We start from the raw sequence: 14,940 nt of genomic DNA, 5'->3' as shown, positions 1-14,940 counted from the left end.
AGGTCTGGGGGAGGAGCGTCCAGGATCGACCGCCTCTACATTTCCCGGGCGTACGTCTCCTGCGTTCCGACGGCTTCCGTGCGGCCGGTGCCATGCACGGACCACCACCTGGTGTGGGCGGAGCTCGTGCCGCCGCGCGCCGGGGGGCGGTCCGTGTACTGGCACTTTAACAACCTGCTGCTGGAGGACGCGCGGTTCCGGGATTCGTTCGGTCTTTTCTGGGCCGGCTGGAGAAGGAAGCAGGGGGGCTTCCCCTCCTTGAGGCTATGGTGGGATGTGGGCAAGGCTCACATCCGTCTCTTCTGTCAGGAGTACGCGAAGGGGTCGACCAAGAGGCGGGAGGCCCGGGTCGGGCGGTTGGAGAAGGAGGTGCTCGACCTGGAGTCCCGTCTCGGTCAAGTCGCCGAGGACCCGGCCCTGCGGCTGGCGTACGAAGAGAAGAAGGGCGCGCTGAAGGACCTGCGGCTCGTCGGGTCCCGAGGCGCGTACGTGAGGTCGCGGATCCAGTTCCTGCGGGACCTGGACCGCGGCTCCCCCTTCTTCTACTCACTGGAAAAAAGACGGGGGGTCCGTAAGCAGCTTTTGGAGCTGCTGGCCGACGACGGATCTCCGGTCTCGGATCCGGAGGGAATCCGCGCGGAGACCCGCGCCTATTACGGGGCTCTGTTCTCTCCGGATCCGTCCAGCGAGGACGCGCGCGGAGTTTTGTGGGAGGACCTGCCGAAGGTCGGCCTGGAGGGCGCCGAAAAACTGGACGCTCCTCTGAGTTTGGAGGAGCTGTCCGGCGCCCTCCGCCAGCTCTCCAGGGGGAAGTCCCCGGGGCTGGACGGGCTGACCGTGGAGTTCCACAGGGCGTTCTGGGGCGTCCTGGGGGGCGACTACGTGCGGGTCCTGGGGGAATGTCTGGCGACCGGGGAGATGCCCCTCTCGTGGCGCAGGGCGGTGATCGTCCTGCTGCCTAAGAGGGGTGATCTCCGCCTCCTCAAGAACTGGCGCCCGGTCTCCCTCCTCAGCACGGATTACAAAATCTTCGCCAGGGCCATGTCTGTTCGCCTTGGCGCCGTGCTGGCCCGCATGATCCATCCCGACCAGTCCTACACGGTCCCGGGCCGGACCGTTCACGATAACATCCATCTGGTCCGGGACCTGGTCCACCATTCCCAGAGGGCTGGTCTGTCGGTCGCCTTCCTTTCCCTGGATCAGGAGAAGGCGTTCGACAGGGTGGATCACGAGTATCTTTTCGGGACTCTGCGCGCTTTCGGGTTCGGGACGCATTTCGTCGCCCGGATCCGACTTCTGTACGCTGCCGCGGAGTGTCTGATTAAAGTTAACGGGTCCTTGACGGCGCCCCTTCGCTTCGGGAGGGGGGTGCGTCAGGGATGCCCCATGTCCGGCCAGTTATATGCCATTTGCGTGGAGCCTTTCCTGCGCCTCTTGCGGAAGAGGTTGGCGGGATTGGCTCTGCGAGGGCCGGGCGTGGAGGTGGTCCTCTCGGCTTACGCCGATGACGTGCTCCTCGTGGTCACGGATCCCGTTGACTTGCGGAGGATGCGGGAATGCCAGCAGATTTACTCGGACGCATCCTCCGCCAGGATCAACTGGGGGAAATGTTCTGGACTCCTGGTGGGTCAGTGGCAGGTGGACTCTCTGCCGGAGGAGTTCGGGCCCTTCGCCTGGAGTACCACGCACCTCCTCTACTTGGGAGTCTACCTCAGCCCGGCCGAGGACGCCTGGCCGGCGAACTGGCATGAGCTGGAGGCCAAAGTCACCGCTCGCTTAGGACGCTGGACAGGATTGCTCCGGGTGTTGTCCTACAGGGGTCGGGCGTTGGTCATAAACCAACTGGTGGCCGCCATGTTGTGGTACCGGTTGGTTACTCTGATCCCCCCCCCTGCGTTTGTCGCCAAGATACAGAAGAAGCTCGTGGACTTCTTCTGGAACAACAGGATGCACTGGGTCGCTGCCGCGGTTCTGAGTCTCCCGCTTAGGGAGGGCGGTCAGGCGCTGGTGTGCCTTCGCACCCAGGCTGCGACTTTCCGTCTTCGGACGCTGCAGAGATACCTGTACGTCGAGAATCCTCCAAGATGGTGTGCGCTGGCGACGCATTTCTTCCGCCAGCTGCACGGCCTCAATTACGACACGCAGCTCCTGTTTGTGAAAGTGGGCGGCAGGCGTGCCAGCCTGCAGGAGCTGCCTGTCTTTTACCAGGAACTGCTATGGGTTTGGAACTCCGTCGCCTCCAGGCGGAGCTCTCCCCCGTCAGGAGCGGCGGCTGTCCTCCGGGAGCCGCTGTTCAGGAATCCGCACCTCCACGTCCGCGAGTTCGGGTGGCTGGCGGAGCGCAGGGCTGTGCCTGGCAGGGTGACTAGAGTCGGGGACCTACTCGATGGCGGGGGAGCGGGCTGGATGGCGCCAGAGGAGCTGGCGCGACGCATGTCGTGGGACGACGTCCGGCTCGCGGTCAGCGCCATCGGGGCGGTGAAAGCGATGTTGCCCCCCGACGCCACGAGGTGTGTCGAGGCGGCTCGGGCGCGTGGGGAGATCCCGTCCGAGCTTACTCCCGTTCGGACGGAGTTCCTTATCGGCGCCTCGCCCCGAAACTCCCCTCGGGGATCGGTGCCTCACAACTTGAGCCGTCTCGAGGAAATACCCTCCGTGCTTTTTCATTCTGCGCGGAGGGGTTTCCTGTACGGGCTGCTCTTGCACACCTTCCACTTTGCCATCTTCGCCTGCCGTCCGGACACGCCGTGGCGTGCCGTTTTACCTCCGGACGGAGACGGAGGTCCCCAATGGGGGTCTCTCTATGCGGGAGTCCTCCCTTGTTCTATCGGGGACTTGGCTTGGAGGGTGTTGCACAGGGCAGTTCCGTGCAATAGATTTTTAAATAGGTTCACGGACTCCCAGACCGCCTGTTTGTTTTGCGGTCTGGAGGAGTCCGTGTTCCACGTATATATGGGGTGTGAGATGTTGCAGCCCCTCTTCCATTTTTTGAAGGGGCTGCTCCTCAAATTTTGGTTGCACTTCAGTCCCACGCTCCTGATCTACGGTCACCCCGTGCGGAGGGGAGCGGGCAGGTTGGAGGACCTCCTCGTAGGCCTGCTCCTGGGCCTGGCCAAGAAAGCCATTAATCGGTCCAGGCAGCGGGCGGTCGAGGGGGTCGTCCGGCCTGATTGCCTCCCGCCCTTCCGCGGCCATGTTCGCGCCCGGGTGGCCCTGGAGATGGAGCACGCGGTCTCTGCCGGCACGCTCGAGCAATTTCGTGACCGGTGGGCGCCGCGGGGACTGGAGTGCATAATTTGTTCAAATAATCAAATTTTAATTTGAGGGGTTAAGGTTTATTTAAGGGGTTATTGGTTTTTAGTTACAATTTATTTGTTAATTTGGGTTTCACACAAGAGGAGAGAACAAGAAACAATGAACACAGGAGACTGACAAGTGAAGGTGCTCAGTCTGTTCCTTGCTGCCTGTGGAGCAGGTTGTGCTGTTCCTGCTGCTGCTGCTTAGGAGGTGGTGGTTGCCTTGGCCTGGGAGTGGAGAGGAAGGAGTGACCCCAGGCCACCACTACCAGCAACCAACTTCAACTACAGAGGTGCCTGGAGAGGGAGGAGTAGAGGACAGAGGAGGAGGCCAGTTTTACAACTACAGGAGGCCTTCCATCACTGCCTCCCAACTTGGCCTCCAGCCCAGGAGAGGGAGAGAGGGGAGAGAATACCACTCGGCTTCAACTCGGAAGGAGGGGAGGAGCTGCTGCAACTTTCAAACATCTGCAGGTGGGTGTCTTTGTGCACTCCCCTAAAGACTTTGCATTGTAGGCGGGGGGAGGAAGGAAGACGGGCCGGAAGCCTGGCCTGGGTTGGCTGGAGCCTGCCCAGGTGAAGCTTGTTTCCTCTACACCGAGAAGACCTGGTGTGGGCTGAGCCTGGGCTTTTTCCAGCCTGCCCAGGTGAAGACATCTTCTCCCCCTGCCCGAAGACCATCGTTAAAGACTTTGTATTCCATCGGGGGAGTGCACCCAGCCGACGCCCACCCACCGACCAACACCTTAAGTGGGGACCCTGCCTTTGCGGCCCCCCCTTCTTCCCATCCCCCTCTTTCTCTCTCCTTGTCCTCACTCTGCCTCTCCAAAAGGCACCTCTTTTTTATTTTCCAATTGACCCATTGAGCAGAGGGAAGGAAGGGCCCCCCTCCCAATTAATACCATCAAGGGGAGAGGCGGGCCAGTTAATTTACACTCCCTCTGCTCTGGGAAAACATAATAACCGAGGCCATTAACACCTTCAGGCCTGTGACTTTTGGGGTGTGTGTAGCTCTTTTTTAAGATCCACCCCACTATGGCATCTACATCCGCGGCGGCGACGGGGCCGGCGAGAACTTATGCGGCGGCGGCGGCCAAAGCCTCGGCCGCTCCCGCTGCTGCTGCTGCCCCGTCGCCGTTCCGCTTGATGACCATCAAGCTCGGGGTGAAGAGCTACACCCACCCCGACATGACTATTGAGGCGTGCGTCAAGGCTATGGCCGGGGTTGTCGGCCCTCCGGCCATAGTCGCCGCCTCAAAAATGTATGGGAAGGCTGTCTTCTTCCTGCAGTCCGAGCGGGCGGTGGCCCTGGCCATCGCTCAGGGGCTCACCGTGGGCGGGACTTTCCTGCCGGTGGACCCGCTGGAGGCCACCGCGCAGAGGGTCGTTCTGTCGAACGTCCCGCCCTATATCACCGGTGAGCTCCTCCTCCCCCACCTACGTCAACTCGGGGAGGTGAGGTCGGGCATTTCCCCGATCCCGCTCGGGCTCCGGGAAGGCAGCCTTCGCCATGTCTTCTCCTTCCGGCGCCAAGCCTTTGTTCAGCTGGCGCGGGAGGGGGAGACGGACGGGGCTTTCACGGTCCTCCACGGGGGGACCCCGTACCGCGTCTTCTGGACGACGGACGGCGTGCGGTGCCACGCCTGTAGGGAGGTGGGGCACGTACGCAAAAACTGCCCCGCTTCCAAGGCCGCCAAGTCATCTGGCGTGGCCAAGGCTGGCGCCGCCGCAGCTCCTCCCTCCGGGTCTAGCCGCGCCCCCGCTCGATCCAACGCTACCGGGGCGCGGTCGTCGTCGGAGGTCGATGCCATCCTGGCCTCCGGCGGGGGGGAGGAGGGAGGTCCGGTCGCGAAGAAGGCGCTGGGCAAAACCAAACACCGTAGGGTGGGTCCCCCCGTGGAGGGCGTCCCCCACATTATGGAGCCCCTGACGCCGGAGAGCGTCGCCGCGATAATCGCGGAGTGCGGGGGGGGGGGCCCTCGTGGCCGAGCCTGTGGCCGCGACCGCCGAGGCGGTAATGCCAGAACCTGCGGCCGGGCTCGGGCCCGGGGGTCCCAAAGAACTCGCTCCTCCAGAAGGAGCAGGGGAGGCCCCTGAAGAAATGGAGGCCTCCCTTTACCCCTCCGCGCTCAAAAGAAGGCGCGACCCCCTGGATGAGGAGGAGGACCGGGAGGAGGAAGGTCCCTCCGGTCAGGGGGAGTCGTCGCCCGCCGCGGGCGCTGCGCCCCACCCCACCGCTGACACCATTGCGGGCGAACGGCAGGGGTCGCCTCTCCCTGAGGAGGCTGAGGCAGAAGCGTCTGCCCAGCTCGTGCCTCCCGGGGATGGGGACGAGACCCTGCCCGTGGGGGGGGTCGCGGAACGAGCCGCGGCGGAAATAGATCCACTGCTGGTGGCTTTGCCCCTCGACGGGTCGGGCGGCCGGGGGACCGGGCCGGGCGAGTCCTCTGATGATGAGCTCGCCCAGAGCGGCCCGGACCTTTCCCAGGTGCTGCTCGACTTCGTCGAGGTTTGTGGGAAAATTACCCCGTCTGCTGGGTCGGAGGCCGGTGGCGTGGCGGAGGGGGACCCTCCGTCTGTGTCTCCGGCGCCGGGCGACTTGGAGATGATCGGGTACGCGTGTTCTCCCGTCTCTCCGGTCTCTCCGGTCGTTCCGGTGCCTGGGGCGGAGGGGGTCTCCGGGCCGCCGCCGCCTTCTGGCCCGGCCCCCCTAAAGGAGCCCGGGGGGGAATCCTCCGCTACCGATCCTGGGGGTGGGATCGGGGCGGAGGCGGGGCCGGCTGTCGCGGCCGGGCCGCCCGACGCGCACTGCGTGGCGGACGGTTCGGCCGCCGGCGGCGACCCCCCGGAGGAGGACGGGGACTCGGTGGTGGGGGCGGAGGAAGATTTAGAGTCCATCGCCGACGAGGCGATGGATGACCTCGCGCCCCTCGCCGGGACCCCCCTCGTTCTTATTCCCATCAGGGAGCTCCGGGAATTTGTGGCCACGAGCCAGGGTCGCCGCAGGACCCAGCAGGCCCTCGACAGATGGTCGGGGCTGGCGCTGCTCGTCGGGTCGGCCCGCATCGCCTACAAGACCATGGGTGCGGACGCGGGCGTGAGCCCGTCCGAGCTGTGTCGGTTCCGAGCATTCCTCACCGGGCTGCTAAGGGAGTGGCGGTCGACTAGCGGCCGCCCTCCCTTCCTCCGTTAGGTTTAAGTAGGGGTTGGTTGTGCTTCTGAAATGAAGATAACCATAGCCAGCCTCAACGTCAACGGCAGCAGGGAGGCTAGCCGCAGATTTGATAACTTTTCGGTCCTTCGGGACGGGAAGTATGCGGTGTGCTTCCTGCAAGAAACCCACACCATTCCGGGAGACGAGGCTACGTGGCTCCTGGAGTGGCAAGGAGGGGTCAACATGAGTCACCTCTCCAGTGTTTCCAGTGGGGTGGCTATCTTGTTGGCCCCGCATTTTCAGCCGGAGATCTTGGGGGTCAAGGAGCTCGTGCCGGGCCGCTTGCTCCAGGTCACCGTTCGCCTGGGGGGCGTGCCGTTCCATCTAGTGAACGTGTACGCCCCTCAGGCCGGTGCGCAGCAAGCGCGCTTCTTTGAAGAAGTGTCCACTCTTTTGGGCTCCATCGACGCGGGCGAGTGCGTCGTCCTCGGGGGGGATTTTAATTGTACCCTCGAGGCGAGGGACCGCACGGGTACCCAGCCGAGCCCGGCGTCGGTGGGGAAGTTGAGGGACCTGGTCGGGTCCCTCGACTTGGTGGACGTCTGGCGTAATCTTCATCCCGACTCCAGCGCCTTCACTTTTGTGAGGTCTGGGGGAGGAGCGTCCAGGATCGACCGCCTCTACATTTCCCGGGCGTACGTCTCCTGCGTTCCGACGGCTTCCGTGCGGCCGGTGCCGTGCACGGACCACCACCTGGTGTGGGCGGAGCTCGTGCCGCCGCGCGCCGGGGGGCGGTCCGCGTACTGGCACTTTAACAACCTGCTGCTGGAGGACGCGCGGTTCCGGGATTCGTTCGGTCTTTTCTGGGCCGGCTGGAGAAGGAAGCGGGGGGGCTTCCCCTCCTTGAGGCTATGGTGGGATGTGGGCAAGGCTCACGTCCGTCTCTTCTGTCAGGAGTACGCGAAGGGGTCGACCAAGAGGCGGGAGGCCCGGGTCGGGCAGTTGGAGAAGGAGGTGCTCGACCTGGAGTCCCGTCTCGGTCAAGTCGCCGAGGACCCGGCCCTGCGGCTGGCGTACGAAGAGAAGAAGGGCGCGCTGAAGGACCTGCGGCTCGTCGGGTCCCGAGGCGCGTACGTGAGGTCGCGGATCCAGTTCCTGCGGGACCTGGACCGCGGCTCCCCCTTCTTCTACTCGCTGGAAAAAAGACGGGGGGTCCGTAAGCAGCTTTTGGAGCTGCTGGCCGACGACGGATCTCCGGTCTCGGATCCGGAGGGAATCCGCGCGGAGACCCGCGCCTATTACGGGGCTCTGTTCTCTCCGGATCCGTCCAGCGAGGACGCGCGCGGAGTTTTGTGGGAGGACCTGCCGAAGGTCGGCCTGGAGGGCGCCGAAAAACTGGACGCTCCTCTGAGTTTGGAGGAGCTGTCCGGCGCCCTCCGCCAGCTCTCCAGGGGGAAGTCCCCGGGGCTGGACGGGCTGACCGTGGAGTTCCACAGGGCGTTCTGGGGCGTCCTGGGGGGCGACTACGTGCGGGTCCTGGGGGAATGTCTGGCGACCGGGGAGATGCCCCTCTCGTGGCGCAGGGCGGTGATCGTCCTGCTGCCTAAGAAGGGTGATCTCCGCCTCCTCAAAAACTGGCGCCCGGTCTCCCTCCTCAGCACGGATTACAAAATCTTTGCCAGGGCCATGTCTGTTCGCCTTGGCGCCGTGCTGGCCCGCATGATCCATCCCGACCAGTCCTACACGGTCCCGGGCCGGACCATTCACGATAACATCCATCTGGTCCGGGACCTGGTCCACCATTCCCAGAGGGCTGGTCTGTCGGTCGCCTTCCTTTCCCTGGATCAGGAGAAGGCGTTCGACAGGGTGGATCACGAGTATCTTTTCGGGACTCTGCGCGCTTTCGGGTTCGGGACGCATTTCGTCGCCCGGATCCGACTTCTGTACGCTGCCGCGGAGTGTCTGATTAAAGTTAACGGGTCCTTGACGGCGCCCCTTCGCTTCGGGAGGGGGGTGCGTCAGGGATGCCCCATGTCCGGCCAGTTATATGCCATTTGCGTGGAGCCTTTCCTGCGCCTCTTGCGGAAGAGGTTGGCGGGATTGGCTCTGCGAGGGCCGGGCGTGGAGGTGGTCCTCTCGGCTTACGCCGATGACGTGCTCCTCGTGGTCACGGATCCCGTTGACTTGCGGAGGATGCGGGAATGCCAGCAGATTTACTCGGACGCATCCTCCGCCAAGATCAACTGGGGGAAATGTTCTGGACTCCTGGTGGGTCAGTGGCAGGTGGACTCTCTGCCGGAGGAGTTCGGGCCCTTCACCTGGAGCACCATGCACCTCCTCTACTTGGGAGTCTACCTCAGCCCGGCCGAGGACGCCTGGCCGGCGAACTGGCACGAGCTGGAGGCCAAAGTCACCGCTCGCTTAGGACGCTGGACAGGATTGCTCCGAGTGTTGTCCTACAGGGGTCGGGCGTTGGTCATAAACCAACTGGTGGCCGCCATGTTGTGGTACCGGTTGGTTACTCTGATCCCCCCCCCTGCGTTTGTCGCCAAGATACAGAAGAAGCTCGTCGACTTCTTCTGGAACAACAGGATACACTGGGTCGCTGCCGCGGTTCTGAGTCTCCCGCTTAGGGAGGGCGGTCAGGCGTTGGTGTGCCTCCGCACCCAGGCTGCGACTTTCCGTCTTCGGACGCTGCAGAGATACCTGTACGTCGAGAATCCTCCGAGATGGTGTGCGCTGGCGACGTATTTTTTCCGCCAGCTGCACGGCCTCAATTACGACACGCAGCTCCTGTTTTTGGAGGTGAGCGGCAGGCGTGAGAGCCTGCGGGAGCTGCCTGTCTTTTACCAGGAACTACTATGGGTTTGGAACTCCGTCGCCTCCAGGCGGAGCTCTCCCCCGTCAGGAGCGGCGGCTGTCCTCCGGGAGCCGCTGTTCAGGAATCCGCACCTCCACGTCCGCGAGTTCGGGTGGCTGGCGGAGCGCAGGGCTGTGCCTGGCAGGGTGACTAGAGTCGGGGACCTACTCGATGGCGGAGGAGCGGGCTGGATGGCGCCAGAGGAGCTGGCGCGACGCATGTCGTGGGTCGACGTCCGGCTCGCGGTCGATGCCATCGGGGCGGTGAAAGCGATGTTGCCCCCCGGCGCCACGAGGTGCGTCGAGGCGGCTCGGGCACGTGGGGAGATCCCGTCCGAGCTTACTCCCGTTCGGATGGAATTCCTTATCGGCGCCTTGCCCCGAGACTCCCCTCGGGGATCGGCGCCTCACAACTTGAGCCGTCTCGAGGAAATACCCTCCGTGCTTTTTCATTCTGCGCGGAGGGGTTTCCTGTACGGGCTGCTCTTGCACACCTTCCACTTTGCCATCTTCGCCTGCCGTCCGGACACGCCGTGGCGTGCCGTTTTACCTCCGGATGGAGGCGGAGGTCCCCAATGGGGGGCTCTCTATGCGGGAGTCCTCCCCTGTTCTATCGGGGATTTGGCCTGGAGGGTGTTGCACAGAGCAGTTCCGTGCAATAGATTTTTAAGTAGGTTTACGGACTCCCAGACCGCTTGTTTGTTTTGCGGTCTGGAGGAGTCCGTTTTTCACGTGTACACGGGGTGTGAGAGGTTGCAGCCCCTCTTTCACTATTTGAAGGGGCTGCTCCTCAAATTTTGGTTGCACTTCAGTCCCACGCTCTTGATCTACGGTCACCCGGTGCGGAGGGGAGCGGCCAGGTCGGAGGACCTCCTCGTGGGCCTGCTCCTGGGCCTGGCCATGAAAGCCATCAATTGGTCCAGGCAGCGGGCGGCCGAGGGGGTCGTCCGGCCGGATTGCCTCCCTCTCTTCCGCGGCCATGTTCGCGGCCGGGTGGCCCTGGAGATGGAGCACGCGGTGTCCGCCGGCGAGCTCGAGCTCTTTCGTGACCGGTGGGCGCCGCGGGGGCTGGAGTGCGTAATCGACCTAAGAGGCCAAATTTTAATTTGATTAATCGGGTTATTTAAAGGGTTTATTTGTTTAAGGGTTTATTTTTTTTGGGTGTATACAAAAAGAGGTGATTAAAAACTAACAGGGTTAGGAACAATTAACACCAGAGAACAAGAAACAATGAACACAGGAGACTGACAAGTGAAGGTGCTCAGTCTGTTCCTTGCTGCCTGTGGAGCAGGTTGTGCTGTTCCTGCTGCTGCTGCTTAGGAGGTGGTGGTTGCCTTGGCCTGGGAGTGGAGAGGAAGGAGTGACCCCAGGCCACCACTACCAGCAACCAACTTCAACTACAGAGGTGCCTGGAGAGGGAGGAGTAGAGGACAGAGGAGGAGGCCAGTTTTACAACTACAGGAGGCCTTCCATCACTGCCTCCCAACTTGGCCTCCAGCCCAGGAGAGGGAGAGAGGGGAGAGAATACCACTCGGCTTCAACTCGGAAGGAGGGGAGGAGCTGCTGCAACTTTCAAACATCTGCAGGTGGGTGTCTTTGTGCACTCCCCTAAAGACTTTGCATTGTAGGCGGGGGGAGGAAGGAAGACGGGCCGGAAGCCTGGCCTGGGTTGGCTGGAGCCTGCCCAGGTGAAGCTTGTTTCCTCTACACCGAGAAGACCTGGTGTGGGCTGAGCCTGGGCTTTTTCCAGCCTGCCCAGGTGAAGACATCTTCTCCCCCTGCCCGAAGACCATCGTTAAAGACTTTGTATTCCATCGGGGGAGTGCACCCAGCCGACGCCCACCCACCGACCAACACCTTAAGTGGGGACCCTGCCTTTGCGGCCCCCCCTTCTTCCCATCCCCCTCTTTCTCTCTCCTTGTCCTCACTCTGCCTCTCCAAAAGGCACCTCTTTTTTATTTTCCAATTGACCCATTGAGCAGAGGGAAGGAAGGGCCCCCCTCCCAATTAATACCATCAAGGGGAGAGGCGGGCCAGTTAATTTACACTCCCTCTGCTCTGGGAAAACATAATAACCGAGGCCATTAACACCTTCAGGCCTGTGACTTTTGGGGTGTGTGTAGCTCTTTTTTAAGATCCACCCCACTATGGCATCTACATCCGCGGCGGCGACGGGGCCGGCGAGAACTTATGCGGCGGCGGCGGCCAAAGCCTCGGCCGCTCCCGCTGCTGCTGCTGCCCCGTCGCCGTTCCGCTTGATGACCATCAAGCTCGGGGTGAAGAGCTACACCCACCCCGACATGACTATTGAGGCGTGCGTCAAGGCTATGGCCGGGGTTGTCGGCCCTCCGGCCATAGTCGCCGCCTCAAAAATGTATGGGAAGGCTGTCTTCTTCCTGCAGTCCGAGCGGGCGGTGGCCCTGGCCATCGCTCAGGGGCTCACCGTGGGCGGGACTTTCCTGCCGGTGGACCCGCTGGAGGCCACCGCGCAGAGGGTCGTTCTGTCGAACGTCCCGCCCTATATCACCGGTGAGCTCCTCCTCCCCCACCTACGTCAACTCGGGGAGGTGAGGTCGGGCATTTCCCCGATCCCGCTCGGGCTCCGGGAAGGCAGCCTTCGCCATGTCTTCTCCTTCCGGCGCCAAGCCTTTGTTCAGCTGGCGCGGGAGGGGGAGACGGACGGGGCTTTCACGGTCCTCCACGGGGGGACCCCGTACCGCGTCTTCTGGACGACGGACGGCGTGCGGTGCCACGCCTGTAGGGAGGTGGGGCACGTACGCAAAAACTGCCCCGCTTCCAAGGCCGCCAAGTCATCTGGCGTGGCCAAGGCTGGCGCCGCCGCAGCTCCTCCCTCCGGGTCTAGCCGCGCCCCCGCTCGATCCAACGCTACCGGGGCGCGGTCGTCGTCGGAGGTCGATGCCATCCTGGCCTCCGGCGGGGGGGAGGAGGGAGGTCCGGTCGCGAAGAAGGCGCTGGGCAAAACCAAACACCGTAGGGTGGGTCCCCCCGTGGAGGGCGTCCCCCACATTATGGAGCCCCTGACGCCGGAGAGCGTCGCCGCGATAATCGCGGAGTGCGGGGGGGGGGGCCCTCGTGGCCGAGCCTGTGGCCGCGACCGCCGAGGCGGTAATGCCAGAACCTGCGGCCGGGCTCGGGCCCGGGGGTCCCAAAGAACTCGCTCCTCCAGAAGGAGCAGGGGAGGCCCCTGAAGAAATGGAGGCCTCCCTTTACCCCTCCGCGCTCAAAAGAAGGCGCGACCCCCTGGATGAGGAGGAGGACCGGGAGGAGGAAGGTCCCTCCGGTCAGGGGGAGTCGTCGCCCGCCGCGGGCGCTGCGCCCCACCCCACCGCTGACACCATTGCGGGCGAACGGCAGGGGTCGCCTCTCCCTGAGGAGGCTGAGGCAGAAGCGTCTGCCCAGCTCGTGCCTCCCGGGGATGGGGACGAGACCCTGCCCGTGGGGGGGGTCGCGGAACGAGCCGCGGCGGAAATAGATCCACTGCTGGTGGCTTTGCCCCTCGACGGGTCGGGCGGCCGGGGGACCGGGCCGGGCGAGTCCTCTGATGATGAGCTCGCCCAGAGCGGCCCGGACCTTTCCCAGGTGCTGCTCGACTTCGTCGAGGTTTGTGGGAAAATTACCCCGTCTGCTGGGTCGGAGGCCGGTGGCGTGGCGGAGGGGGACCCTCCGTCTGTGTCTCCGGCGCCGGGCGACTTGGAGATGATCGGGTACGCGTGTTCTCCCGTCTCTCCGGTCTCTCCGGTCGTTCCGGTGCCTGGGGCGGAGGGGGTCTCCGGGCCGCCGCCGCCTTCTGGCCCGGCCCCCCTAAAGGAGCCCGGGGGGGAATCCTCCGCTACCGATCCTGGGGGTGGGATCGGGGCGGAGGCGGGGCCGGCTGTCGCGGCCGGGCCGCCCGACGCGCACTGCGTGGCGGACGGTTCGGCCGCCGGCGGCGACCCCCCGGAGGAGGACGGGGACTCGGTGGTGGGGGCGGAGGAAGATTTAGAGTCCATCGCCGACGAGGCGATGGATGACCTCGCGCCCCTCGCCGGGACCCCCCTCGTTCTTATTCCCATCAGGGAGCTCCGGGAATTTGTGGCCACGAGCCAGGGTCGCCGCAGGACCCAGCAGGCCCTCGACAGATGGTCGGGGCTGGCGCTGCTCGTCGGGTCGGCCCGCATCGCCTACAAGACCATGGGTGCGGACGCGGGCGTGAGCCCGTCCGAGCTGTGTCGGTTCCGAGCATTCCTCACCGGGCTGCTAAGGGAGTGGCGGTCGACTAGCGGCCGCCCTCCCTTCCCCCGTTAGGTTTAAGTAGGGGTTGGTTGTGCTTCTGAAATGAAGATAACCATAGCCAGCCTCAACGTCAACGGCAGCAGGGAGGCTAGCCGCAGATTTGATAACTTTTCGGTCCTTCGGGACGGGAAGTATGCGGTGTGCTTCCTGCAAGAAACCCACACCATTCCGGGAGACGAGGCTACGTGGCTCCTGGAGTGGCAAGGAGGGGTCAACATGAGTCACCTCTCCAGTGTTTCCAGTGGGGTGGCTATCTTGTTGGCCCCGCATTTTCAGCCGGAGATCTTGGGGGTCAAGGAGCTCGTGCCGGGCCGCTTGCTCCAGGTCACCGTTCGCCTGGGGGGCGTGCCGTTCCATCTAGTGAACGTGTACGCCCCTCAGGCCGGTGCGCAGCAAGCGCGCTTCTTTGAAGAAGTGTCCACTCTTTTGGGCTCCATCGACGCGGGCGAGTGCGTCGTCCTCGGGGGGGATTTTAATTGTACCCTCGAGGCGAGGGACCGCACGGGTACCCAGCCGAGCCCGGCGTCGGTGGGGAAGTTGAGGGACCTGGTCGGGTCCCTCGACTTGGTGGACGTCTGGCGTAATCTTCATCCCGACTCCAGCGCCTTCACTTTTGTGAGGTCTGGGGGAGGAGCGTCCAGGATCGACCGCCTCTACATTTCCCGGGCGTACGTCTCCTGCGTTCCGACGGCTTCCGTGCGGCCGGTGCCGTGCACGGACCACCACCTGGTGTGGGCGGAGCTCGTGCCGCCGCGCGCCGGGGGGCGGTCCGCGTACTGGCACTTTAACAACCTGCTGCTGGAGGACGCGCGGTTCCGGGATTCGTTCGGTCTTTTCTGGGCCGGCTGGAGAAGGAAGCGGGGGGGCTTCCCCTCCTTGAGGCTATGGTGGGATGTGGGCAAGGCTCACGTCCGTCTCTTCTGTCAGGAGTACGCGAAGGGGTCGACCAAGAGGCGGGAGGCCCGGGTCGGGCAGTTGGAGAAGGAGGTGCTCGACCTGGAGTCCCGTCTCGGTCAAGTCGCCGAGGACCCGGCCCTGCGGCTGGCGTACGAAGAGAAGAAGGGCGCGCTGAAGGACCTGCGGCTCGTCGGGTCCCGAGGCGCGTACGTGAGGTCGCGGATCCAGTTCCTGCGGGACCTGGACCGCGGCTCCCCCTTCTTCTACTCGCTGGAAAAAAGACGGGGGGTCCGTAAGCAGCTTTTGGAGCTGCTGGCCGACGACGGATCTCCGGTCTCGGATCCGGAGGGAATCCGCGCGGAGACCCGCGCCTATTACGGGGCTCTGTTCTCTCCGGATCCGTCCAGCGAGGACGCGCGCGGAGTTTTGTGGGAGGACCTG

The sequence above is a fragment of the Somniosus microcephalus genome, unplaced genomic scaffold, assembly GCF_052327205.1.
Source record: "Somniosus microcephalus isolate GS21.2 unplaced genomic scaffold, FLI_Smic_1.0 unresolved_chr1, whole genome shotgun sequence".
In the NCBI taxonomy this organism is placed as follows: Eukaryota; Metazoa; Chordata; class Chondrichthyes; order Squaliformes; family Somniosidae; genus Somniosus; species Somniosus microcephalus.
The sequence above is the reverse complement of the archived record's forward strand: the minus strand, read 5'-3'. Positions refer to the sequence as shown.